Below are 7,318 nucleotides of genomic sequence, written 5' to 3' on the forward strand. Positions count from 1 at the left end.
TATTCCAATGGAGGGTTGACACGCGTCTGCAGTGACTACTCAGTCTAAATGTTAGTAACAAAAAACATATGTTTTCTCGCTGGGTTCAGGTCGAAAACTATGCGCCAGCCTCTTTGGCCCTTCTGATGGTTTGCGCGTCATCCTTCCTTTCCCCTAATCGGGCCGCCTGGCCAACCCGTTAACACACAAAAACGCTGGGTAGCCCAAGATCTTACCCAGATTGGGGCGACTTGGAGCCGTAGCTTACTGCCCTGGCTCTAACTAAACCCCAGCTGCATACTTTCCCACACTAAAAAAATTCCCCATACTACAATTTTCCCATGTTGTGAATAAAAACTGAATTCAGAGAAATATCCTGCTGCTATGTACATATTTTACCTAGAAAAAATGTATTGTCTAAGACTACAAAACAAAAACTGAAAAAAAAAGAACTTGACCATACATTTGCCGTAAGGAAGAATTAGATACCTCAAAAATAAGACTGAAGAAGAAACATCTTGTTGTTCCCCTATGGGAAAATGTAGAAAAAAGTCAAAAATTAGGATGAAGAAAAAACTCTGAAGACTGATGCTACTTGTGCTGAAGACTGATGAAAACGCATACAAAACCTGACAGTAACTTCAATAAAAAACAATGATGGGAACAGAGATCTTGCCAGAATAGCATATGACAACAATTATCTTCAAAAAGTTGTTTCTTAAACTCCGCCCTCGTAAAACAACCACTCCTTGGCTGCTACAGCCGCTGGAAGCGACACAGGTGTCAGTAGGCTTATTAGTGCAGACCCACAAAAAATGATCTTCCTCCTTGAGTTGTATCTTTGAGCGTCAAAAGCATGTATCTGTTGTGATGGGATTCAACACCACTGACGCCCCATTTGGTCCATTTCCAGCGTGCATCTGATCTGTAAAAAATGAAGTGAAGCAATAAATATGAAGGCCAAATTAGTAAGATGACAAAATGCAGATAAACTGAAAACTGTATGAACAAACTTGCTAACCTACCTGGGATTTCTTGACAAACTAAGCAACTAGGATGGACAGCTTTATTCGAGAAGATCGAACAAGGACTGAAGTAGCTGAAGGTCTAAATACTCATAAATAAGAAAACAGTCTAGATAAGCAGAACAAATTTTTCGTGGTTGTAGGCTGTGGTAGACTTAGGTCTGAAACAATGAATACTAAATTAAGACTGAACAGTGAATACTAACTAACCTACCTATGTGGTAACACACAAAACTGAACAAAATGACACCTAACACTGAAACTAATAACATAACTAAAAAATGACACTAACCCCTGAGAGTACTTAAAATGACACTAGTGTGGGAGAACTTGTTGAGTAAGTGTGGGACAACTTTGGCTCGGAGATGTGAAATATAACCTACAGGTACAAAAATAAAGGTAAGAAAATGATCAGGACTCATTGGAAAATGACAGAGTGAGTAAGCACTAGGGACTCAGACTGATTGACTAAAAACTGATAGACTAAAAAAGGAAATGAATGCAACAAGTAATGACTAACTGAGAAAAACAAATCTAAGAAAAAGCTAAAGTTTATATAATTCTATCAGCTAAAAGGACTAAGTTTGTATCTGAAGCAGGAAAAAACTGAATTCATACACAAACTAAAGAAGAAATGAAATGTTTAACTGAACAGGACAACTATCATGCTATCATAAAACATACATGGAGGTGTTGGTAATATCCACATCATAGCCTTGTAAAAATGAGTGATGAATGAAAAATGAAACATAACAAGAACTAGACTGTAGTGATAAATGAATAACTGACCATGACAGTGAACTAGACTATAGTGATATTTTTTTTGAAACAGAACTATAGTGATAAATTGAACATATTCAAAACTAAGTTACCACTCAGCTTTCAAAGTCCTCAGACAACCAAACCCCAAAATTTAGACGCGATGAGCGACGGTCAGCGCAGTCGGACCTGCAGATTGGGTACGCCATCCCCGTTACATATGTAGCAGAGAAAAAACTATTATTTTTTAGCAAAAAGATGACTGAAAACTAAGAACAGAGACTCACCAGATAACTAATTTAAACTACAGGAATTATAAACACATATCAAGTCTAAAAAATTTAAAATGAATGCTGAAAATACAGGAATAACATCATAAACTGAAAATAATAAGCTGAATGGAAACTAACTAGTTAGAATAATAAATGACTTAACTTAAAACTGATAGACTAGAACAAACACTGACCAAATAACTGAAGAGAACTAAAATGAGACACTTAAGATACTAAACAAACACCGACCAAATAACTAATCACTTAATATATAGTTGAAGAGAACTAAAACTGATACTTTAGAGTACTGATGACTAAAAACTGAAAATAATCTAGCAAAAAAACCAGTGCAAAAAACTGAAAACCAAAAACTAAAAAATTAGGACTTATAGGAACATAAGGTTCAAAACAGAAATAATCATCTACTAAAAGACAAGACTCATGAGAGATAGGAGTGAAGAAAGATGCAAATGATAACTAAATATGATAAAAATGAGGACTGATACTATTACCAAAACTAACATAAGACTGAGAAGGCAAGCTTACAAACTGAGGAAGAAAAACACCAATTGCTGGAACAAAATTATAGAAAGGTACTGAAAACGGAAGACTAGACTACAGAAACACTGAAAACAAAGATTCTAAAGACACAGAAAACTGAAGAACTAGAGATAGAGAGAAAAGAGGGCTGAATAAACAAGACAAAAAAGGTGGTTGAATAGTAAGGTGACTCAAGAAACACTGAAAAGTGAAGGATTGAAGACAGAGAAAAGAAATCTGAAGAAATAAACAATTACTAAAGACTGAAGAAAGATGACTGAAAATATATATGAAATAGTTACTGATGACAGGATGAAGAAGAGATGTAATGGGCAAGGTATGCAAACAGATGAATGAAGCAATTCCAACAGGACAATGGGGACCCTAACCACTATATGGCGCAGAGTGGAGGTGACAATTTGACTGTCGAGCTATTGAATCCTACTATAGCCTGACAATTTGTCTAACCTCCCTGATTGGATAAGTGATTTTCAGGCACTGTAGTTAAAAAAAATATGAAGTGAAGTTTGCAGCAGTTGAAATTCATTTTAAACGATAGCCATTGCCAGAAGAACTAAACAAAAAAGTAGGCCCTTTCGCCTTTGAGACACATCGATCTTTCACAACTGGCGCGCAACCTAGCCGACCCGTCTCCTGATAGATGTTGATTTCTTCGCGTGTGTTAAAAGAAACTAAATTAGGGGTGCTCTGGTTTTTTTACTGTTAGGCTGACCCCTGAAAAAATTGACTTCGAACACACCTTAATTGGAGGCACTACAATGAAAGAAAAATCGCTGTCTACTGAAAAATGAACACCCATGAACCTGCACTACAGCAAAAAAGAAACCTACACCGAAAAGCAACCAGTGTTCATGCAGGAAAAAGGCCTAAACCTACAAAAAGCATACTGAAAAATTATAATAGCCAATACATAACAGGTAACAGGAAAAATTCAGATCTCTCTGTTTTAGCGTGAATAAATCACGCCAAAAAATAACCGTGAGCTTGCTCACAAAAGTCGGGCGTGAGAAGCAAAACCACTCCATAATGAAGGAAATATTTAAGCTGAATAATGTACAGAACATGGTAAAAAAACTGAATAATCTAGTACCAAAAGCTAGCTCTCATTCACTAAACTAAAAAATGATAAGTACAGAAAATATAGATTGTGCGCATGTAACATGTTTTCATCATGGAAGATGCTACCGAAGAAAATAGGATTCAGAACATTCCTTCGTCCATGCTTACATCAACAGAAAGCAGACGAAAATGCCGCCTGAACCATTACTGAACATTGCATAGACCCTCCCACAAAAAAATAAAATCACCAGCAAATGCCTAAAAAACTCAAATACCTACTTCCACACATGCAACACATGTGCAGTTTTTAAAAGACTGCAGAGGAGCCGAACCGCAGATCTACATCCAACACTTCGTAGTCAACTTAATGGAATGTTTTGTTTAGTGGTGAAATTGACACTCAACACTTCTTTGAACCGGAGATCTAGATCCAGAAAAACAACAAGCCGGACTTGGCGATGAAATTTGGGGATTGACTGACACACACGCATAGGTGGCTGCAAAATATTCAGGATCGTTTCTCATGAACCACTCAAAATCGCAGATGTGAACTAAGCTATCGCAAAACGTCCCTACCCAAAAACCAGCTAATTGAACAACCCCTGCGACATGGCTCTATGCCCGGCGACCACGACGATGAACTGAATCAAACACAGAAAGAGGCAGATCAGATAGAACAAACAAAAAAAATGGACAAACCTAGGACAACAGCGAGACGGAAGTATACCTTGCGCCCCACCGACGCCGGCAAATACTACCTCCCCCAGCATGGGTGCTTGTTGGCGGCGAGCACGACGGGGAGCTCCGCTGAGTTCCTCTCCAGCCCGCGGCCCTCTCTGTGACGCACGCCTCCAGCAATCAAGCGCCACGCTCCATCTCCGGTTGGCCGACCAACCGCTAATCACCGGCGAGGAGGCCCCTTCCCTCCGCCGTCTCCGCCCGCCTCGGCCAACCCCTTCCAATCCCCTCCCCGGCTAGGACAAAGGCCGCCGCCCTTCGCCCCACCGACTGAATAGAAAATTCAAAAAACACTTATGCGAGACTGAGGGCGGAAAACCCGTGAACCCGAAAGCCCAACAACAATAAAAAACCACGACACATCGACCCGGTTCACGCGAGCCCGAGGGCGTACGACGCGCGGAGATTCGGGTGGATCGGACGGACACAAAAACGACCTGAGACGAATTTAAAAACAGATGACTGAAAAATAGTAAAACTGACGTGTGGAGTACTAGTTGAGATAATACTAATTGGAGTACTTGTCGGTCTTCACATCGAGTTTTTAGCAGGTCGCCTTGGGACATAAGACAGCCGCGCCGCCGAACAACTCTCAGGTGTGGCCTAGCAATTTGGCCACGCGGAACGAACTCTGGCTGCAGCAGCTCAGAGGCGTTGCCGGTCAACAGAAGCAGTCCGACGAGGCCGAGTCAATGCTGCTTCCACCTCCAGGTCGCGGTAAACCGGACAAGAACCAAAGCGTCGGCTCATATTGATGCATCTGCTTCAGAAGTCTGTCCGTCGGCGACTCAAGAAACAATCGCTGACGGGCTTGGTGATTTGAAAGCAATCAAGCCAACCGCAAAACGGCGGCTCACTAAAACTGCAACCCTAAACCTTCCCGGATCTCAATTTTGTATATGCCGCCGTTGAAAAACTTCTTTGACCTTGATTGGTGAAATATCAGTTGACGTAAATCCTTCCATGATGAATCTTTCTTCACCAGAAAAACTTCTCGAAACCTTAAGAAAAAGCCTTTCAAGAACTCAACACCACCGTGCGCAAGCCCCATGGTGGGCGCCAACTGTCGTGGAATTGTCACGGCAGATGTCCTAGTGTGAGGACTTAGTCGTGAGGCCAATGCATCTTTGTAGTAGCTTGAGATGGGTTGAGCGGAATCGAGAAACACAACACAAGATAAGGATTTAGACAGCTTCGGGCCCCGGGAAACATCATCCGTTAATAGCCCTACATGTTGTTTGTGGCTAGATCTCATTATGCTCATGAGAGAGTCGCTGCATAAGCCGGCTCCCCCTTTGTGTCTAGCCCTATATCTTGTTTTCTGTCCCCCTTGGGGTGCCCTGTCCCTCCTTATATATGTTGAAGGGGCGGGTTACATGACTAGTCCTAGTAGGATTAGGATTACTCTATTACAAGTGGAGTCCTAGTCTTGCTTCCTTTGTAAGGGAATATTCCTTACGCTTTCCTCTTAAGCTGGCCCACCATAAACGTGAACCGGCCTTCTGGGCCTTGGCCCTTGTCGTCCGTCTGACCTGCCTGCCGGGTTACTAATGAATCGCCAAGATCGGGCGGGTCACTCTTGAGTCGCCAAGCTCCGGGTGGGTCACCAGTGAGTCGCCATACTCCAGCCGGGTGATACATCCAGTGGGTTACACCGCGGGGTATATCCCCTACACTACCCTTTAGCTTAAATAGTCTTGATCTCGCGGGTGTGAGATTGTTGAGTCATTCTGACTCACGGATACTTCCAAACAGATGCAGGTGCCGATGATGCCAGTGCAGGGGACGCTACCGAACTCAAGTGGGAGTTCGTCGAAGACTTGGGTCGCTATTATGTTTCCTTTCCTGATGATCAGTAGTGGAGCCTAGTTGGGACGATCAGGGATCTAGCATTTAGGGTTGTCTTTCTTTATTTTGGTTCCGTAGTCGGACCTTCGATTGTACTTTGGATGATGTATGGATTATTTATGTATTATGTGAAGTGGCGATTGTAAGCCGACTCTTTATCCCTTTCTATTTCAGTACATGGGATGCGTAAAGATTACCCCTCTTGTGACAGACCTACCATGCGGCTATGCTTCTAAGTCGTGCCTCAACACGTGGGAGATATAGCCGCATTGTGGGTGTTACACGAAGAGATCAAGGCAAGGGGCACCTCACGAGGTTTCTGTGACGCAAGCCATGACGACTAGAGCCAGGCGGGCGCCAGTGCGCGCAGTGTCCTCGTTTCCTCTTTGGTGCTAAAGGGGCAAGCGCAGACGAGGAGTCCCGAGGCATCAGGCAAAGGTTTTCATATCGGTGCAACAAGATCAAGACCAACAGGACGGCAGGATGGAGGTCACCGTGGAGCCCAAGACGACGTCACCACCAGAGCCTTTGGCAGGCGAAGACTACTTTTGTCAAGATAGCTTGTACTAGTTGTCTCTCTTCGAATTTGGCCATTGTGGGAACCCTTCCCGCTCAATATTTGGGAAGAGGACCAGGGCCTCTATAAATAGGACTAGCCACCACCATAGGAGAAAAGCTGATTCGGGCCTGGATTGAATCCATAGCACCCCAACCACTCAAGTTCACCAAGCACAAGAACACCTCTCCTCACAAGGCTATTCTTCCTTTGTAATTGTTCATCCTTAGCCCAAGAGGCAATCCACCACACCACACTAGAGTAGGGTATTACACCACAACGGTGGCTTGAACCAGGATAAATCTTGTGTCTCATGTTCTTTGGGTTCGTCGAGCTAGGCCGTGAGATTGTAGAGTGTGCGAGCTAGAGAGGGGGAGAGATCTTTGTGTGCACCCCAGTGTTCGAACCTCAAGGGTTTTGCCGGAACCCGAAATCCGATAGTGTACATGCACAAATTTAGTTACATAGAACTAATAGCACTAAGGCCGTCCACTATGTATGCCAAAACTGGTGTAAAGACA

The 7,318-nt window shown here is 42.9% G+C and overlaps 1 long non-coding RNA gene across 1 annotated transcript; it reads right to left on the reverse strand.

The window, feature by feature from the left end:
• Nucleotides 1–364: 364 nt before the first annotated feature.
• Nucleotides 365–4,640, reverse strand: LOC119354854. Its single transcript, XR_005171297.1, has 3 exons — nt 4,383–4,640; nt 1,877–1,952; nt 365–1,383 (listed from the first exon to the last, which is right to left on the reverse strand). It is a non-coding gene; the product is annotated as an uncharacterized LOC119354854 (long non-coding RNA).
• Nucleotides 4,641–7,318: the final 2,678 nt, after the last annotated feature.

This window comes from Triticum dicoccoides, chromosome 2A, assembly GCF_002162155.2.
Source record: "Triticum dicoccoides isolate Atlit2015 ecotype Zavitan chromosome 2A, WEW_v2.0, whole genome shotgun sequence".
Taxonomy (NCBI): Eukaryota; Viridiplantae; Streptophyta; class Magnoliopsida; order Poales; family Poaceae; genus Triticum; species Triticum dicoccoides.